The 21,030-nt window shown below is 34.7% G+C and overlaps 1 protein-coding gene and 1 non-coding gene across 2 annotated transcripts in view; both read right to left on the reverse strand.

Moving 5' to 3' along the window:
- Pja2 (praja ring finger ubiquitin ligase 2) overlaps positions 1 to 16,108 on the reverse strand; it is a 71,180-nt gene extending 55,072 nt beyond the window's left edge. The window contains exon 1 of the mRNA XM_026391306.2: positions 15,977 to 16,108. The gene's annotated coding sequence lies outside the window, so the exon portion shown is untranslated. The remainder of the gene's footprint in view (positions 1 to 15,976) is intronic.
- A 4,161-nt stretch (positions 16,109 to 20,269) lies between these two features.
- Positions 20,270 to 20,371, reverse strand: LOC113184582 (U6 spliceosomal RNA). Its single transcript, XR_003301017.1, has one exon. It is a non-coding gene; the product is annotated as a U6 spliceosomal RNA (small nuclear RNA).
- Positions 20,372 to 21,030: the final 659 nt, after the last annotated feature.

Below are 21,030 nucleotides of genomic sequence, written 5' to 3' on the forward strand. Positions count from 1 at the left end.
ACCTAGTCACAACTTATTAAAAATAATTGCTTTCTCTATTAACCTCAGTAGAGCTTTTGTTATAAAGACAGAAATTACATGTGAAGTTCTATTTCTAGATTCTCATTTTCTTCCATGGATCTTTTGACTGTTTATTCTAATACAAAACTGTCCTACTATAACTTCATAGCAATTCTTGATACCTAAGATAGTAGCTTTTCACATAAATTTCAAAATTCACTTGACCAAATTATAGAATTTTAATTGCTGAATGCATTTTATCTATAGATCAAGTGGGGGTTTAATATTTGTAACAATACTAAGTCTGATTATAAAGAAATGGAATATTTTTTCAAGCATTTTAAAATATCATGTTTTTATATTTTTTAGTACATAAGTCTCATCAAGTTTTATTAGATAGTCTTAGTTTTCCTATATATTTTGATACTATTATACAGGTACTTTAAAATGTTTACTTCACACTCTTTGATTACTAGTACACAAATTCCAATCTAATAGCCCTGCTAAAATCACTTTTTTGTTTGCTGGCAAATGCATTGGGTTTTACTTTTTCCTTTCTAGTTTTTGTATTTATTTTGTTTGCCTAAGGAAACTGGTTAGAATTACAATGCAATGTTGAATACAGGAGATACTGTATATGAATCAACAGTTTCTCATTCAGCATGATATTATAGTTTTTTGTTGTTATTGATACACTTTACCAAATTAAGGATGTTTCCTTCTATTGCTAGTTGGAAGATGGTGTTTAACAAGCATATGTTGAATTTTGTCAAATGATTTTATTTATAGAGATGACCCTATGGATTTCCTTCATTATTCTGTTAAAGTGATGGTTTACTTTGATTTAAAAATATTAAACTGGGGCTGCGGATGTGGCTCAAGCGGTAGCGCGCTCGCCTGGTATGCGTGCGGCCCGGGTTCGATCCTCAGCACCACATACCAACAAAGATGTTGTGTCCGCCGAGAACTAAAAAATAAATATTAAAAATTCTCTCTCTCTTTAAAAAAAATAAATAAAAATATTAAACTAATTTTGTATTCCTGTCTACCTTATAGACAGGATCTATACCAACAAATCCATGTCGGTCATAATATATTATCCTTTTTATGTATACCTATATTATTTTCTTGGAAAATACTGGCCTATAATTGTCTTCTTATCAAGCTGAGGTCAGATTTTGTATCAAGATTATGCTAAAATTATAAAAAAAATTCAAGAAATGTTTCCTTTTTTTTCCCCTCTAATTCTCTGGAAGAGTCTGTGTAAATCTGGTATATATCTTACTTAAATAAACAGAAAATTTGCCAGTGAAGCATCTGGGTCTGGGTTTTCTTTTTGGAAAAGGTTTCATGGGTTCAATTTTTTTTGTTTGTTTGTTTTGTGGTGCTGGGGATCAAACCCAGAGCCTTTGTACATGGGAGGCAAGTATTCTACCAACTGAGCTACATCCCCAGTTGTTGTTTGTTTTTGACAGAATGTTTACTGACTTTAATGCTCAGGACTGGAGCATTAATAACTCAGATTTTCTATTGTTTCACATGTCATTTTGGATAAATTATGTTTTTTAGGAATGATGACCCTTAAGTGGTCAAAAAGTGTTTGCATAATTTTTTTGTTTTACTAACAATTTAATATCAATAGGATCTGTAATATATTTTTCATAACTGGTCTTGATAATTTATATTTTATCCCCCTTTTTTCTTTCTTAATCAGTTCATTATTACACATTTTCATTTTACAAGAATCTTCTCAACAGACTAAAAATTTTGCTTCACTGATTTTTATTTTTATACTACTTATTTCTATTTTTTGGGGGAGGGAGGGTAACTGGGAATTCAACTCAGGGCACTGGACCACTCAGCCACATCCTTGGACCTATTTTGTATTTTATTTAGAGACAGGGTCTCACTAGTTGCTTACTACCTCACTTTTTGCTGAGGCTGGCTTTAAACTTGCGATCCTCCTTACTCAGCCTCCTGAGCTGCTGAGATTACAGGTGTACACCACCATGCTGGCTCTACTTTAATGGGGTTTGATATGTTGCCCTTTTGAGTTAAGGGCTTAGACTATTCACTTCCAACCTTTCATCTTCTTTAATTAATGCAAAGAGTTGTAAATTCACCTCTAAGAATTGCTTTAGCTATATTCCATAAATTTTGATAGGTAATATTTTTATTATCAAATTAAAATGTTTTCTAATTTCCATAGTAACTGATTTATTAATTCATGGACCACTGGAGAAGTGTCTTAATTTACAAATATTTGGAACCATTCTAGTTATTTTTTTACTGAATTGTAATTTAACTCTAGAGTGATCATAAACCAGGAACTATATAATTTCAATCCTTTGAAAATGAGTTCTTTACTGCTCAGAATATTTTGGCAAACATCCCATGTGCACTTAAAAATAATGTAGTCTTCAATTGTTAGATATGATGTTGTATAAATGTTAATAAGGTCAAGTTGATTAATTCTGTCAACTTTTTCATTCCCTTACCAATATCTTTATCTAAATGTTTTCAGTTACTTTAGGTATATACTTAAAATGTTCCACTATAAATATAAAGCTATCTATCCTTGAAGCTATATTAACTTCTGCCTTTTATATTTGGAAGCTGTGATATTAGGTGAACACACATTTAGGATCATCATCTCTCGATGAATGTACCCATTTATTATGTACAAATTATTATTTTCCTTCTAATCTACCACAATACTTCTTTCCTCAAACTTATTTTGATGTTATTATATCCATATCAGCTTTTAGTATTTGCCAAGAATACTTATTTCATCTTTTTATTTCCATCTTATCTGTGCCTTTACACTTAAAATCCATTACTTATAACAATGTTTAATCCATTTACATACTTAACAATGTAGTTTGACCCATGTGTACCACTTTGTTTTAATTCTCATTCATTTTATCTGTTCTTTTAATTCCTTCTTTATTAACTTCTTTGGTATTCATCAAATCTTCCCTAGAAATTACAAAATGCATTCTTACTACATGCTGAGTGCTATCTCCTGAAAGTTCTGGATAACTTATCTTCCTTTTCATTTGGCAGGCAATTATATTGCAACCAAATCACCTTAATATTACAGTAGTTCAGTTTTGGTTTATATTAGGGCAAGTCCATTTCTGCTTGTTCTTACATGAAAGTATGAGCTATTTTCCTACTGTCTATTCCAAACTACTTCTTAAACCTTACAACAGTTGAACTCCATTTACTCCCCAATGTCTTGTGTTGTCAGTTTTATGTAGTTCAATGTGAATAAGCACCAAAAATTACCATGTATTTTTCAAACAAAAATAATTTTTAATATTCCTTCCTGAAGATATCCACTCCTTGTTCCATTTCCATGTCTTGACTTTCCAATGTATCTTCAGCCCAAATAATATCCTTTAATATTTGAGATATTATAGGTCTGCCAATTACAACTTCCCTCTCTGCTTCTGTTTGTCTAAAACTACTACTTTTAGTTTTAAAGGATATTTCCCAAAGGAATAGAAATCTAGATTTGTATTTTCTTTTCTTCTTTTTTCATTCTGAAATTAAAAAAAAATAATTCCATTGTCTTTTAGCTTGCATAATTTCAGTTAAGACGTCTATGCCATCTCTGCTAAATTAATGTATTCAAAAATCTAATAGTTGAGGTTTCTTATCAGTGCAATAAAATTAAAAGAAAAAAGGAACACAATTTTAAGGATTGGAAAGGAAAAAAGAAATCTAATTCAGAGATAACAATAATTGTATACAATAATATTGGAAGAGACTGATTACATACGAACTTCCACAATGATAAATGTTTTAGCTGATTGACAGATACAAATATAAAAATGCATTAACATTCTAATGCATAGCTACACAACTAAATTTATTACAAATTTCATTTTAAAAGTATATACTTTACAATAGTAATTTAAAAAATCAAATCTCCAAGTAAACCCAATAAAAGATGCAGAAAACTACTGAGAGAAGTTTAAAAAGACATACTAAGTGGAGAGAAATATGATGCTCATTGGCTTGAAAACTCAATTTTATGAATGCCAATTCTCCCAAAGTAATCAACATGTTTAATGCAATTTTAATAAGATCCCAGCATGCTTTTGTTTATTTATTTATTTTTGGTAGAAATTGACAAGATGATTCTAAAAGTTAAATGAGAGCCAAGATCACGTTCAAAAAGAATAAGGTAGAATAAGGATCATTATGTCACTTGATGAATGGACCAATAATGTCATTATTAGTATCAAGCTTTTATGGCCACTTTAAAGCTAGGTTGTCAAAAGTAAGTTTTAAGAGTTCAGGGAGATGCAATTAATAATTATGCAAAAATCAAAGGCATAAAGTAGAATTATCCTGAGCATACCAGGACATCTGGTCATACTCCTAATAAATAGAGTACAACATCTCATGAGGTTTCGATTTCGCAATTTCCATTTTCAACAGTATAGTAGCCAAAAGCAAAAGCAAAACAAACAACAACAAATACCTCCCAAATCAAAGCACATGAAAATGTCTTAGCTTTGGGTTAGAGGCAGATGGTAGGGAAGAAGAGTACTGCTTGCCTAACAATTCAAAGCCACACACTGTACCGCACCTAGATCTGTGGCGGCAAACCATACTACCTGCATAAGTTGCTTATAAACCACAAGCAAAGAATATTGTAGTCTCAGGGTACACTGTCTCAATCCAGGGTGAATTTTATATAAATATTTAAAGGATGTGAACTTACAATTAAAAGTACATGAGAATTATGAAAAGTATGTGAAACAGATGAGAATTAAAGCTGGCAAGAGTTGGCAAAACAAGATACAACAGGAAAATGTCTACAACAACTTTAGATACTAAGATTATCAGGTATTAAAATTTTTCTTTAATATATAAAAAACAAAAAAGACATTAAAAGGATGATTAAAAAAAAAAGAAGAAACTATTAGCTGGGCAGGGTGGTGCACACCTGTAATACCAGCGGCTTGAGAGGCTGAGACGCGAGGATTGTTGAGTTCAAATCCAGCCTCAGCAACTTAGTGAGGCAATAAGCAACTCAGTGAGACCCAACTCTAAATAAAATACACAATAGGGCTGGGGATGTGGCTCAGTGGTTGAGTGGCCCCAAGGGAAATTCCTAGTACCAAAAAAAAGAAAGAAAGAAAGAAAAGAAAAAGAAACTTTTAAAGATGACTAGGAAAATTAGAAACAGAACCATTAGAACTTCTAACAATAAAATATGCAATTAAAACTAAAACACAATACATGAATAAAAGAAGAGATCAGACCTAGCTGAAAAAATAATCAGCATAATAGAAGAGGGATATTAAGAAAATGCCAAGGATGTAATACAGAGAATGAATAAAATAGAAATATAAAAGAGCCATGGAGGATAAAATAAAAAATGTGGAAAATAATTCTATGCAGCATTCCAACACAGAGAAGAGAGAACAGATTAATATCAATAGTCAAATGATTAATAGTCAAAGAAGAAAGATGAATATCAATAGTCAGCAATAAAAGTGAATTCTTAGATTCACAAAGCTCAAAGAATCTCAAGAAGATAAATAAAAGATTATTTTAGTCAAGTGCAATGAAAACCACAGGAGACAAAGAGTGCATTCACCAACAAAGAAGACCTTAAGAGAAGCTATGGAAAAGACAAAGCTTTCTAGAGTGGGTAGGAAGATGAGGAGGAAGTCCAAATAATTAATATAGGAATGATTATATGAACAGAATTCCAGAGGAAGAAGTTGAAAGACAAAAACATAAACAATATGTGAAAATTTGAATGAAATGCACAATGTCCAAGAAAACTAAATTGCCAAAGTTGATTGAAAAAATAAATATAAATGAATTATGATTCTTCATCATTAAAGAAATTCAAAGCCATGGGGCTGGAGTTGTAGTTCAGTGGTAGAGTGCTTGCCTCGAATGCATGAGGAACTGGGTTCAATTCTCAGCACCACATATAAATAAATAAATAAAGGCCCATTGGCAACTGGAAAAATATTAAAAAAAAAAAAAAAAGAAAGAAAGAAAGAAATTCAAAGCCAGGCATAGTGGCACACACCTGTAATGTTAGAGACTTAGGAGACTGGGGCAGGTGGATCACAAGTTTGAAGCCAGATTCAGCAAATTAAGACAGATTCTGTCTCAAAATAAAAATAAAAAAGGTAAAATCTTCCAAAAGTTGAAAACTAGGCCCAGGTCTTACTAGAAATTTCTATAAACCAGTTAAGGAAGAAGTAAGCCCAATGCTATACAAACCCTGGGGAATACAAAAACTCATATCAGTAACTAACATAACTCACTTTATGAGCACAATAAAATCTTTGTAAAATGACATTACAAAATTGAAAAATCACAGGATGACTCCAGCAATAAAAATCCAAAAAAGTATGAACAAGATACCTGCAAATCAAATATCGTGATGTTTTTAAAAGGTACAAATTGAGTCTACTTCAAAATGAACTCATTACATGTGAAGAATTACACTGCCATATCTCTGTAGAAATAGAAAAAGCACTCAACAAAATTTAACTTTAATGAAGAGGAAGAACTAAAAATTAGAATGTCTCAAGCCTTATAAAATATGTCAATCAAAAAGCTACAAAATTATGGGGCTGGAGTTGTAGCTCAATGGTACTGCACTTGCCTGGCACGAGTAAGACACTAGGTTCAATCCTCAGCACCATAAAAAAAGAAGTAAAAATAAAACAAAGGTATTGTGTACATTTACAACTAAAAAAAATCTTTTTAAAAAGCTACAAAGTTATATCAAATGGTAAAATGTAAATATTATTCTATATTTTCTAAATGCCCAATCATCACTTCTACTTAGTAGTATCCACTGTTCTGGTAGGAGGAGTAGTAGAAGGAAAGGGAGGGGCACACACAAAAATTATTAGGGGAGAATATTTAAAAAGTCAATTTTTTAAACATATATTTTTTATAACTTTATTTATTTTTTTATGTGGTGCTGAGGATCAAACCCAGGGTCTTACCCATGCTAGGCAAGTTCTCTACCACTGAGCTATAGCCCCAGCCCTAAAAACGTCAATTTTAAAAAGTCAAAAAGAAACAAATAGAAAATGTGAAACACACAAAAGAACTTGGCATATAGCTAGTGCTATGGTTTGAACACCAGGGCCCCCTTCCAAAACTGATGAATAAAATTAATGTGAAGTGAGGTCTTCTGAGAAGTCATTAGTGGGTGAAACATGCTGAAGGGAAGCAGGTAGACCCCTTATGTTCTCCCACTTTCTGCCCTGTATGAACCCAAAAGGTACCACCGTAGAAGCAGATGAAAGTTCTCACTGGATACTGTATCTACCAGCACCTTGATTTGGGTTTCTAGGATTCAGAATAAATTTGATTTTCTTTGATAAGAATAAAATTGATTTTCTTTATAAATCACCCAGTCTCTGGTATTTTGTTATAACTGAAGGAATAAACGAAGACAGCCAGCTATAACATCAAGATACAAAGTCATTATTAAATATAATCATAAATATTTATAGAAATATATTCAAAATATACCATTTGTAGGGCTGCCACATCTTACTAGAATATAGTGCTATCTCCAGCCAACAATAAGAAAATGCCATATAAATAACAAAATCATGTTTATTATGATTATAGATTTGAGGTAGTAATACTGTCAAGTAACCTGAAACAGAAGGAAACAAGGACAAAAAGGACATGATGATTGGCTCAATTGTGCAGGTCCAGTACTCCTGGGTTCAAGCCCTGGGATAAAGAAAGTTGGGGGGGCAGTGCTCAGAAATTTCCATATATGATTTTAAAAATCATAAATCCAAGAAACTCCTTTCCCTGAAACAGGATAAACATAACACACACACAAGAAACATCACAGTTAACCAACTATAAAAATCCCAAAGATAAAACATCTTTGATATAAATGGTCAGGAAAAAAGTAACAGAGAAGAATTACAGGGGACTTCTTGTCAGAAACTATGCAAGCTAAAAGTCATAAAATGGCATTCTGGATGTAAGAAAAACACTGTGAACAAAGAATGTTATTTCTAAGGTGTATCAAGAATTGCAATGCAAAAACAAACAAATAAATAAATAAGAATTGTAATGCATTCCACTGCTGTTGTGTATTTTAAAAAAATAAAATCAATAAAAGATAAAATATAAATAAAGAAATAAATATTTCTGAGTTAAAAAAATGTTATTTCTAATAAAACATCTTTCAAAAGGTAAAACAAATATTGCTGCAGCAACCTGAGACACTTTGTTACCAGAAGATCTGAACTACTAGAAACAAGAACTGGTTTGAGGAAGTTCTTTAAGTAGAAGCAACATGTACTTGAAAACTGGATAGTCTCATAGTGGGGTAGGGAGGGGGAGCATGGGAGGAATAGATGAATTCTAGATGGGGTGGAAGGGTGGGAGGGAAAAGGAGAGGGCAGGGGAGTAGCAAGGATGGCGGAATGTGATGGACATCATTATCCAAAGTACATGTTATGAAGACAGAAATTGGTGTCAACAAACTTTATACACAACCAGAAATATGAAAAGTTGTGTTGTATATGTGTAATAAGAATTGTAATGCATTCCGCTATCATTTATTTTTTAAAAAAATCAATAAAAAAGAAAACTGGCTAGTAAAACAGAAGGAATGAATTTAAATTAAATTTATATTACCAACTTTAAATTCAAATTTAAGTAGCTACACTGGCTGGTGACTACCATCCTTGGATGGTGCACATCTAAAAAACTACCATACAGCTGTCCTATTGCCATGGGTTCCACATCCATGGATTCAACCATCCTCAGATCAAAAATATTTGGAGGAAACAAACAAAAATCCTTGCATCTGTACTTGACATGAGCAGACTTTTCCTTGTCATTATTTCCTAAATACAGTGCAAATATTTACATAGCATGAATACAGTTTAAAGATGATTAAAATACACAAGAGGACGCTAATAGGTTATATATAAATGCTATGCCATTTTATGTAACGTGAGGAACTTGAACATCCATGGATACTGGTATCCAAGAGGAAGTCCTAGAACTCATCCTGAAAGATGACAACTATATAAAGATATTATGGGTATATAGTATATGTAAAAGTCAAAAATTGAACAAAGTGGCACAAAAGACAGTGAGGACAAACTGGAAAGATACTATGGCAGAGCTTACACTAAACAAATAGTAGCATAATATTGCTTGAACATAGTCTATGATTTAAGATCTATAATGTAAATCATAGAGAAAAGTACATTTTTAAAAAGCAAAATAGTATAAAAGGTAAGGCACTAGTAAAGATAAAATAAACTTAAAAAAAAAAAACAAAACAGGATCAGAGGGCTGCAGTAAGTAGCTCAGTAGTACAGGACTTGCCTAGCATGTGTGAGGCCCTGGGTTTGATCTCCAGCATTGGGAAAAAAAAAAGTTTTAAGCTGGGAATAGTGGGACATGTCTGGAGACCCAGCTACTCAGAGGCTGAGGTAGGAGAATCACTTGAGCTAAACCTGGAAAACACAGTGAGACTACTATTTTTTAAAAAGAAAGCAGATAAATAGAAAAACAATAATTACATCAAATGTACATTGAATCTTAATTAAGGGTTAGAGTTAGAATGACTTGAAAAAATAGGTTATCCAAAGCAAACCCAATTTAAAATAAAAAGTCATAGATGGATGTGGCTCAGTGGTAGAGGGTCCCTGAGTTCAATACCTGGTACCAAAAAAAAAAAAAAAAAAAAGAAAGGAAAGGGAAAGATATATAAGATATATCATGCAAACACTAACCAGAAGACAGAGAGACTATATTGATATTAGATAAAGTATACTCAGGATGAGAAATATTATCAGAGATAAAAAGGAGGGCATTATAGAACAAAATTTCATTAATTCACCTAGAAGACAGAAAAATCCCAATTTATATATTCCAAAACCAAAAGCTCAAAAATACATAAAGCAAGAACTGACAGAACAAAAAGGAGAAAAAGACAAATCCTTCATTTACTTGGAGACTTCAACTCTGATATCCATGGTAAAAAAACAAGTAAACAAAAACTCAGTAGGAAGTATTAGTCCTAACAAACACCATCAATCAACTTGACCTAATACCTAAGAGAACATACTCCAACCAAAATAGCAAAATATATATTATTTTAAAGTGTACATAGAAAAGTGACTAAGGCTGACCAAATTCTGGATATAAAACAAACATCAAAACATTGAAAAGAAATCATATAAAGTATGTTGTCAGTCTACAACAAGAACAAACATAGAAATTAGTAAGAAAAACAAACTTCACAAGCTTCATAGGTCAAAGTGGAAGTCATATTAAGAACTTAGTAAATATCAACATAGTAAATTTGTATGAGCATCTAATGCATTACTTAGAAGGAACAGGTGACAAATCAATAACCTAAGGGCATATCTTAAGATATTAACATAGGTGTTGGGGTTGTAGCACAGTGGTAGAGTGCTTGCCTTACATGCTGGCCACATCCCCATCCCTTTTTTATATTTTTATTTACAGACAGGGTCTGACTGAGTTGCTTAGGGCCTAAATTGCTGAGGCTGGCTTTGAACTCAAGAGCCTCTCAAGCTGCTGGGATTACAGGCATACACCATCAAGCTTGACTTGAAATAAATTTCTCAAAAGACAAAAACTTCAAAAGCTCAGAATTGTGAAATGACTCTCAAAGACTAAAAGCTTTTAAGAAGTAATGGATAACTCGAATAACTCTATACCTATTAATTGATTTTGCCCCTCAAAACTTCTAACAAAGAAAACTGTAGGCCCAGAACGTTATCTTGCAACTATAGTTAACTTTTATAAAACAAATAATACTAATCCTACAAAAATTTTTTCAGGAAATGTAAGAGAAAGAAACACTTCCCCAGTTTATGAGGCTAGTATTACCCTGATACAAATAATCACATGAAAAGGTATCCTGCATAGACACTGAGGCAGAAAACAAAGAAGGAAAAAAAATCACCTCAACAAAATATTAGCAAATACAAACCACCAATTTCTGAAAATGAAAATAGCATCACCAAGTACAAGGTACAAATGCAAGGTTAACTGAACATTTGAAAATAATGTAATTTGTCTTATTAACAGACTAAAAAAAATCATATGATCTCAGTAAATATAGTAAAATCATTTGACCAAACAAACATCTACCCATGACAGAAAATCTCAGCAATCTAAGAACAGAATGTGACTGTTCTCAAAATGATAAAAGGCCACTTCCTTTATACCATTCAAAGCTGCTATAAAAATAACTAGGATAGACTAGGTGGTTTATATAAGGCAGAAATGTATTGCTCAGTTTTGAAGGCTGGAAAGTCTAATATCAAGTTGACATCAGATTCAATCTGGTGAGGGGTTGATTGCTGATTCATAGACTGCAGTCTTTTCACTGTGTCTTCACATGGTGCAATGGTGGATGGACAAGGGAGGCTTTCGTGATCTTCTTTTAAAAAGAAGCTAGCTAATCTTCCCAGATACTGGGAAGATGAGGCAGGAGGATCACAAGTTGAAGGTGAGTCAGAGTAACATAGAGACCCAGTCTCCAAAAAAGCAGGGAACACTAATTCATTCATTAACCTTCATAATCCAATTACCCCCACCAAGATCCCACCCCTCCCAAATACTCACACTGGGGATTATGTTTTAAAATAGAAAGTTTGAGGGGGACACAAATATTCAATCTGTAGCACCTCTCTATCATACTTAATGAAAGACTGAAAGATTTCCTCTTAAAATCAGGAGCAAGACAAAAATTATCCACTCTTACCATTCCTATTCAACACCATACTGGAAGTTCTACCAGTGCAATAAGGACAAAAAGGACAGGGGGATAATATACAAATTAAAAAAGGATAACACTGTTCCACAAATATTTGCAAATAACATGTCTAAAATTTTTTTCAAAGCATCTACCAAAAAAGTTAACTAGATATCCACCCCCCTCCCAAAATAAAAAGTAGAATAAATGAACTTAGCGAGTTTGCGGAATGCAAGGTCAACATGGAAAAACCAACTGTATTTATATACATCATCAATGAATAAATGGAAACTGAAATTTATCATCTATAATAGCAACCAAAGTATGAAATACTTAGATACAATTTAACACAATGAACAACAGTAGCTGAATGTTGAAACTATAAAATGTTTATGAAAGAAATTTAAAAATTATCTAAATGAATGGAAACAAACTATGTTCGTGAATTGGAAGCCTCAATTGTTCCCAAACAATCTAGGCATTAAATAAAATCCAAATTAAAATCCCCTTAGAAGATGCCTCAAAAAGTTTTATGGAAAACTAAAAGAACTAAACTAACCAAAATGATTTTTAGAAAGAAAAAAGCTCAAGAATTCTTCACTTTCCCAGACTTTAAGATGTACTATAAAGTAAAACCACTATGACAATGTAGTACTTGGCAAAATTACAGGCACAAGATCAAGGAGATAATATCTGTAGTACATGATACTGTTACATACCCACTAGAAGGGCTGAAATTTAAAAGACAGAAATAACCAAGTGTTGATGGGGATGTGAAGCAACTGGAACTGTCATACATTGTTGATGGACATGTAAAATGGGACAACCACTTTGAAAAACAGTTTGGCAGTTTTTTTTAACTGATTAAATATTAACTTACCATACAATTCCACAAATTCCATTTCTTAGTATTTACCAAGAAAAATAAAAATATATATTCACACAAGAACTCAGAATGAATAAATGAAGCTTTATTAATAACAGCCCAAACTGGAGACAATCCAATGTTCATAAATAGGTGAAAGGGCCACAAACTGTGGTAAAACAATATCAAGGACTATTTAGGAATAAAGAGATGAACCAGTTAAATACACAAAAAGGATGATCCTTAAAAACATCATGCTGGAAAAAAATAAATAAAACAGATGCAATAGAGTATATATCACATAAATTCATTTATATGAAATTCTAGAAAAAATGAAACTACTATATAGTGGGATAAAGATGAGTAGTTTCCAGGGGCTGAGGGTAAAAGCATGATTAATTGCAAAAGCCCAGGAGGGAACTTTTTGGGAGATGAAAATGTTCTTTGTAGTATGCAAATATTTGACTCTTAATTGTGATGGTGGTAACAGGTGCTCACATTTCTCAGAACAAAATTAACTAAATTTTAAATAAGTACAAATTATTGTATATAAGGTATCTCAATAAAGTTGATTTTTAAACTATTAACCAGGGAATACTGGTGATGCCCATATAAACCACTTTAAAATATGTCAAATAAAATCTAAGGAAATTTAATACACACTTATAGTTTTAAAAAATGTCAAAAAAATTGAAACGATGATAATATCTTGGAAAGCCAAAAATAGAAGGAAATTTTTAAACTTAGTTTTGGCTATTAATCAGAAAGCTTCAGCAAACATTCATATTCAATGCAAAAACATCAGAAGCATTTCCCTTAGACAAAACCAATAGTTTTTAGCTCTTAGAACTGTTGTTCAACATTAGATACAATGCCAAAGCAATGAGAAAAATATTATCAAAACTGAAAAGGAAACCACAATACTATGAATATTTATAAATAAGTATCAATACAATAATGATTAGATACATGATAAACAAAATTCAAAAGCTTTACTATGGGGGGAGGTGGGGGCATGTTACTGTAAGTTTTCATTTCCCATAGCAATCAAACCATAAAGCAGCTAGGAATACTGAGAAGGAATGTCATAAACATGGGAGATGGAGGGGGGGACTATTAAACTTTCCCTGAAAATATAAAGCAAGATGTGACTAAAATGACAAGACCACATTTCAATATGTGTATGTGTTTAAATGCTATATTAGCTCCCTTTATATTAACCTAAAATTTCAATATAATCTCATTTAAAATAACTAAGTTTTAAAAATTAAATAACAAATTGAGTATAAAGTTCTTATAGAAGAAGAAATACCTAAGAAATAGTCAATAACATTTTCACAAAGAATACTGAGGGAGAAACAGTTATCAAAATTTTAAGTATGCATACCCTTTTCATTCTATTCTAGAAATCCATCCTCAGGAAAAAATAATAATACATAAGGTTTACTGAATTGTAAACAGTGAATGATTCTTTTTTTAAAAAAAAAAATATATATATATATATATATATATATATATATATATTTTTAGTTGTAGATGGACACGATTCCTTTATTTATTTATTTTTATGTGGTGCTGAGGTTCAAACCCAGTTCCTCAAACATGCTAGGCAAGTGTTCTACCACTGAGCTACAACTCCAGACCAACAGTGGATGATTCTTAAGATGCAGGTAAAACTAGAAAGAGAAATGGGAATTGCACTTTTTAAATCTTACATTCTCCCATAGTGTTTAAATTGTTTAAATGAAGGACTTGATAATTAAACATCAGTTAATACATTAGAAAGCTCTCTTTATTATAAAGCATGATTTGTGTGGGTCAAAAAGAACTGCAACTAATTTAAACCTCTTTCAATAAGGGAATGGTTAAATTGTAGGCCATTCAAACTGTGAAATACCATATAGCCTTTAAAAAGTATTTGGGAGACCTACATATACTAAGGAAATGATGTGCAAGATGTACAATTAAGTAAAAAAGCAAGTGATATACAAAAGTGCTCAGTATATGCCCACCCCCCAAATAAAGTTTGCATTTTTATGTGTGTTTAAAAGGACATTTGTAAAAAGACTTTGAAAGGTGAACACTAAATTGTTAACTCCAGATACTGCAGTAGGGCTGGAAAAAATAAAAAGAAATATTCACATTTTACCTAATACTCGTTTATTTAAATTTTACATCAAACATGCATGTCTGTATTTATTAATTAAATAAAAAAATTAGTTATTTCATATACAAATGACATGAATCCAGAAGACAATTACAAAATTGAAAAAATAGTTTAAACGTTTATTTCTGTTATTTCCAGGTTTATTTACATGGTCTCCAAAAGATCTGTAGTCTTCAGCAAAGGTGACTGCCATTTTAAAAGAAATGTGACCAAATATTTCATGAAAAAAATAACAAAGTATTTTAACCTTTAAAAAAAAAAACGTACACTTCACAGAACCAGCAGACTGAAAGCACTATCTATGCGGATGGTAAATTATTTTTTAATACTCGAGGAGTGAAATCCCGATTATTCTACCTTCCTGCAAAAAAAAGAGAAACCGTTTACCTCCTCTCCTTTCCTTCAACTTGTTCTATGGCTTTAAACTCACCATTTTGAATGTGCGCAAAATGATTTACCAGCAGTAATCTTAGGGAGGCCAAAATTGGAGGTGCATCTGCCAGAGGCATGCTCTGACCTGACATCCTAACGGGGAGAAGCATTGATGGAATGGTGCTAACATCGAGAGAACGATCTCTAGGGTCTGAACAGGTTGTCTGCGGGCCCAGACCCCGTGACAATCAAGAAAAATACAAATATACCCAACAGAGCGGCCGCAACGGGAGGTTTCTCCGAGAAGGGGGGCTGCAGGCCTGTGGCGCAACATGGATCAGCTCTATGCGGGGTGACTGAAAATGGGCAGAGAAGGCGGGTGTGAGTTGTTGGTGGGCGGCACACTCTAGGGCAGTTGCGAGTGTGGGGAGAGCGGCAGCAGGGTCCTTGGCCGAGGCACCAAGGACAGCAGAGGAGGTGGCAGGAAAAGGCAGCGGGCGGAGACCCCCGACACCGATCGATGCCATCCTTCGGGGGAGGCAGCAGACACGGCAGCCCCAGATAGGAGCGCAGCCCCAGGTCCGGGCTGGACAGGGCCCAGGAGGCGAAGGAGGCCTCTCACAGCCATCAACCCCACCCACCATGGCCGGCGCAGCGGGCCAGGGACAGGCCCCGCTCCTTCTCCAGAAGAGATGAAGAAATCGAGGAGCTGAAGGCAGCAATTTCCTCGCCCCGACCCCCACACTCCCGACATCAGAACCAGCCAGATTAAAAAAAAAAAAAATCCCCTCACCGAAATGTGCAGCGGCTCCGGAGCGAGAACAGCGCTCGATCCTCCACCCGCCACCACCGCCTTCTTCTCCGCCTCCGACTCCTCCCCCGCCGAACGCGCAGCGGCTGGCGGCGGCGGCGGCGGCGGCGGAAGCAGAGGCGGTGGCGGCGAGTCCCGCCCCTTTCGCCGCGTCCGAGGCGGAGGAGGAGGAGAACACGTAAGCCCCGCCCCCAGAACCGCGCTGACCAATAGGCTCAACGTCCCTCTGCGGGGAAAAATACACACACCCAATGGGAACCTGAGGAGTGGGCCCACGTCAATGGTTGGGACGTGGCAGAAAAAGGGAAAAATACTTGGACTGTCTCCACGCCCCACTCCCCCATCTCTCGGAGGGACTGTACCCATTGGGCGAAGAGCGGAAAGACGAAGCCCGACTCCACATACCCCCCCCCCCCAGTCCGGGCCCACCCCCTCTCCCTGCAGCACTGCGACGTTTGGGGGAGGGGGCGGGGCAGCGTGTTGGGGCCGAGACGGCACAGCCTTTTGTGGTTTGGGCTGGGAGAAAAGGGCGGGGTCTCAGGGAGAGGGATGCGGGTGGGGAGAATCGAGGGAAGGACTGGCGCAGTTAGACTTTTTCAGAAATTCTAACAGCAGCTACCAAGATGGAGGCCTTAAAATCGGTCTCAATTCGACTGGAAACCTAACAAGGTTAGGATTTCCTAGCATAAAATGCAATCATTTGCGATTCACGAATCAGTGGGGAAAAATGGAGAAAAAAAAAAAATCACAGGAGGAAGGGCGTATTTGTCTACCCTGACGGTACGCACTGTGTAGTGCTTTTTCGGTCTACCCTCCTACCCCGCTGTCAGACCAAGGAAGGCCTGCCTTTCCTCTCTATAGCCTTGGCCTGACCGAAGCCTTGCAGTTTACGTCTTGAGGCTAACCGGTTGTCAAGCCGGGAAGTAACAGCTCCCATCACTTGCAAACAGAATTAATACAACAGCTGTAGTCCCCGGGCATCTTGCTTAATTTAAACGCGGGTAACAGTTTAATTATGTCAGCCATGCAAAATTGTTTTTTCGTTCCGCACATCTCCTCCTCTTTCATCCCGAAACATGTCCGCTTCTCCGATTACAGTCCTGCTTTCCTCTCTCAACTCCCCAGCCCACTCCACCACCCCGCCCCATCCCCATAGCCTAGTGCCCAGGATATATTTATCGCGTCCCCTCCCCCACGAATTAAGAGCCCTATTGCTTTGGCTGTCCTTTGGTAACTGTAAAATCCGCCAGTTGAACTGAGTCCCCCCCCCCGCCCCCGCTATTGATGAAAACAAATTATCCGAAATTTATTGCAGAAACAGGCTATGAGAATTTGCTAGACACTTTGGGAAAGCAAATCTAATTCCCAGCCATCCTTCATGGTGAATATCTCACCAAGAAACCATTTCCAATTTGATATCACTCCACCTTTACACATGCTGCTGTTAAGAGTTGTACTTTCTATCCAAGTCCCTCCCTCCTTGAAAGAGAATTCATATTTTAATTACATTCTTATAGTTTCCCTTTAGTCTTATAGAAAGTATTAACCTACTTTTGGGGGGTAGTGTTTTTCAAATTTCAATCTTTTTCATATCATATTTGTGTATATGACTCAGCATTATTTTCTTTGAATTAATGTATTTTTCTTCATTTTCTTTAAGAAGGAAACTTGATGAAAGTGCTGTAAATTAGCAACTTAGTATCACTTATCCTAAGTTGAACTGTAAAGGTACCCATGAAATAATGTTTTAGTTAGAGCCAGAAACCGTGGCACATGCTTATAATCGCAGTGACTTCGCAGGCTGAGGCAGGAGGATCGCAACTTTCAGGCCAGTCTTCAGCAATTTAACTAGATCCTGTTGTGGGAGGGGGGATCTGGTTAAAAACTATTGCCCACTAAAGGCTCTGAGACTAAAAAACACATCTTTTGTTGAAAAGATAGATTATCAAGCATTAAACAAATATTAAAGACAGCACAAAAACATTTTTTATCATAACCATCAAAGGATAGAAAAATAGAACCAAAATAGCAATCACTTGCTCACTGTGTGACTCATTGTTTTTAATCTTGCATGCATGTCGCAAGTACAGTCATCCAAAGTATCAGAAGTGATCTATGTTACTCTGAGAAATGAACTCTAGAAACAAAGAGATATTCTCATACTAGTTCCCTGCCTCTAGGCAACCTACTTACCTCTTTGGCCTTGAATTCCTCTTTATGAGAAACTAATAATACCTATGTATGGGTTATGTAGATTAAATGGGTTGTATAGATTAAATAACCTAATCAACATAAAGTATATGATGCATAGAATGAAGTACTAAATACATATTAGCTTATGTAACTGTATTAGTGTATGCATATATAGATACAATGTATTATTGATTCTAGAGTTGGGAAGCACTCCCTAAGCCAATGAGTTGAACTAACCACATGGTATATAATGCAATTTTTTTGGTGTTTTTTTTAAATCCTTTTATTAGTGAATTATAGTTATACATAATAGTTGGACTTATTTTGACATAATCACACATGCATGGAATTTAATTTGCTCCTTTTCAGTCTGGGGTGCCTCTTCTTTCCTGCATTGCCTTCCTCTCTCTATTCCCCCTCTCTCTACTGGTCTTCCTTTTATTTATTTATTTATTTATAATTGGCACTTTATAGATATACATGAAGGTAAAATTCACTGGTATGGTTATACATGCACATAGCATATTTTGTCTAATTCATTCCTCATTTCCTCCCTTTCCTGTCCCTCCTCCCTCCCCCTCAATCTCCTACTTCACTTGTCTTTCCTCTAATAATATCTGACCCCCTTCCTTTCTTCCTCTTACTTTGTGCTAGCTTCTGCATAGGTTAAGAGAAAACATTCAACCCTTGATTTTCTGAGTTTGGCTTATTTCACTTAGCGGGATGTTATCTAGTTCAATTCATTTACCAACAAATGCCATAATTTCATTATTTATGGTTAATACTCCATTGTGTATATACACCACATTTTAAAAATCCATGTATCTATTGATGAGCACCTGGACTGGTTCCATAAGTTGGCTATTGCAGTTGCACTACTATAAAAATTGATGTGACTGTATCACTTATATATGCTGATTTTAGTTCTTTTGAATAAATGCCACTGATTACATGGAAGACAGAGATAGCTGGATTACATATTGGTTCCTATTCTAGCTTATTTTTTTTATTTTTTAAAAAGAATTTCCTACTGTTTTCCAGAATGGTTGCACCAATTCATAGTCCCACAAACAATGTATGAGTATACCTTTTCCCCCATATCCTCACCAACATTTATTATTATTGGTATTTTTTTGAGTGAGATGAAATCTCAATGTAGTTTTGGTTTGCATTTCCTTGAACATTTTTTTTTATATATTTGTTGGCTATTTGTACTTCTTCTTTTGAGAAATATTAATTTTGTTCTTTTGCCATTTCTTGATTTGTTTTTTGGTGTTAAACTTTTTGGATTTTATATTTTCTAGATTTTTAATACCCTATCAGAGGAGTAACTGGCAAAGATTTTCTCCCATTCTGTACACACTCTCTTCATGCTCTTAATCATTTTCTTTTCTGTGCAGACGCTTTTTAATTAGATGCCATCCCACTTACAAATTCTTAGTTTTATTTCTAGAGCTTTAAGGGTCTTATTAAAGAAGTTGGTACCTGTGCCAGTGTGATAGAATGTTAATCCTAGCAGTTTTGCTAGCAGTTTCAAAGTTTCTGGCCTAATTCCTAAGTCTTTGATTTACTTTGACTTGACTTTTGTTCAGGGTGAGTGATAGAGATCTAGTTTCATTCTTCTTCTTATCTATATCCAGTTTTCCTAGTATCTATTTGTTTAAAAGGTTTTCTATTCTCCCACATATATTTCTGGCACCTTTTTAAAGTATCAGATGACTGTATCTGTGTGGATTTGTCTCTGTATCTTGTATTCTATTCCACTTGTAATACCACAGTTCTTTTTGTGACTGTAGTTTTGTAGTATAATTTGAGATATCAGGTATTTTGATGTCTTGGCATTATTCTTCTTGGTCAAGATTGTTTGGCTATTTTTGGTCTTTAATTCTTCCAATGTATTTCAGGGCTGTTTTTTTCTAATTCTATGAAGAATGTCATTTTGATGGGTATTTTGATGTGTATTTGATGGATATCACATTGAATCTGCTTAATGCTTTTGATAATATGCCCATTTTGACAATATTAATTCTGCCCAGCAAAGAACATGGGAGGTTTTTCCATCTTCTAAGGTCTTCTTCAATTTCCTTCTTGGAATGCTTCACAAACTTCTATGTTATCTTTGTGCAAGAGCTATGCTAATCTCTGTATTGATCCAATTTTGGTATTTGTGTCACCAAAGCAAACAGAATGCAGTAATTCTTAAAGAGCAATTCTCAAACCAATAGCATCAGTATTACCTGGGAACTTTTTAAAAATGCAAATATTTTGACCTGAATCAGAAACTTTAAGTGTAGGGCACTGCTGTATTTTTAACAAGCCTTCCAGCTAGTTCTGATGCACATAAAATGCAATGGCTATGGACAGAGAACCTGTGTTGATGTCAGCAAAAATGGAGGCAATAAGGACATCTGAAAATCTGCATGTGTTTTCCATAAAAGTCACGAGAATGCTGGCAAAATTGTCAGAATCAACTTTTCCAGAACTCTGAAAATTGATCAAAAGTTTCTGCAATCTGGGGAGTGTTTTTTCAAAGAAAAATGACTGAATTTCTTTAAGAATTGAAAACTTTGTAGCATTTTGATTTGCTTTATTCCAATTTCTTTTGTTTTCTGCTGAATTTCTGAAAATTGTACTCTTCATATGAATCGTTTAGGAGTCCGTCAACAATTTGAGGGGAATTTGTATAAAGGTTTTGAGTTTCTTTCTTTGTAGTTCTCTCCTCTTGGGAATTTTTCTCCATGAATTCAGCTATTTTGGCACTTTTGTTCTCTGACCTGTCTGCTCTGTGTAATAAGGTGCTTTCTGTATGCCTCTTTCTGCTCAAACTCTTCCTTGACACCACA

The sequence above is a fragment of the Urocitellus parryii genome, chromosome 1 (assembly GCF_045843805.1).
Source record: "Urocitellus parryii isolate mUroPar1 chromosome 1, mUroPar1.hap1, whole genome shotgun sequence".
In the NCBI taxonomy this organism is placed as follows: Eukaryota; Metazoa; Chordata; class Mammalia; order Rodentia; family Sciuridae; genus Urocitellus; species Urocitellus parryii.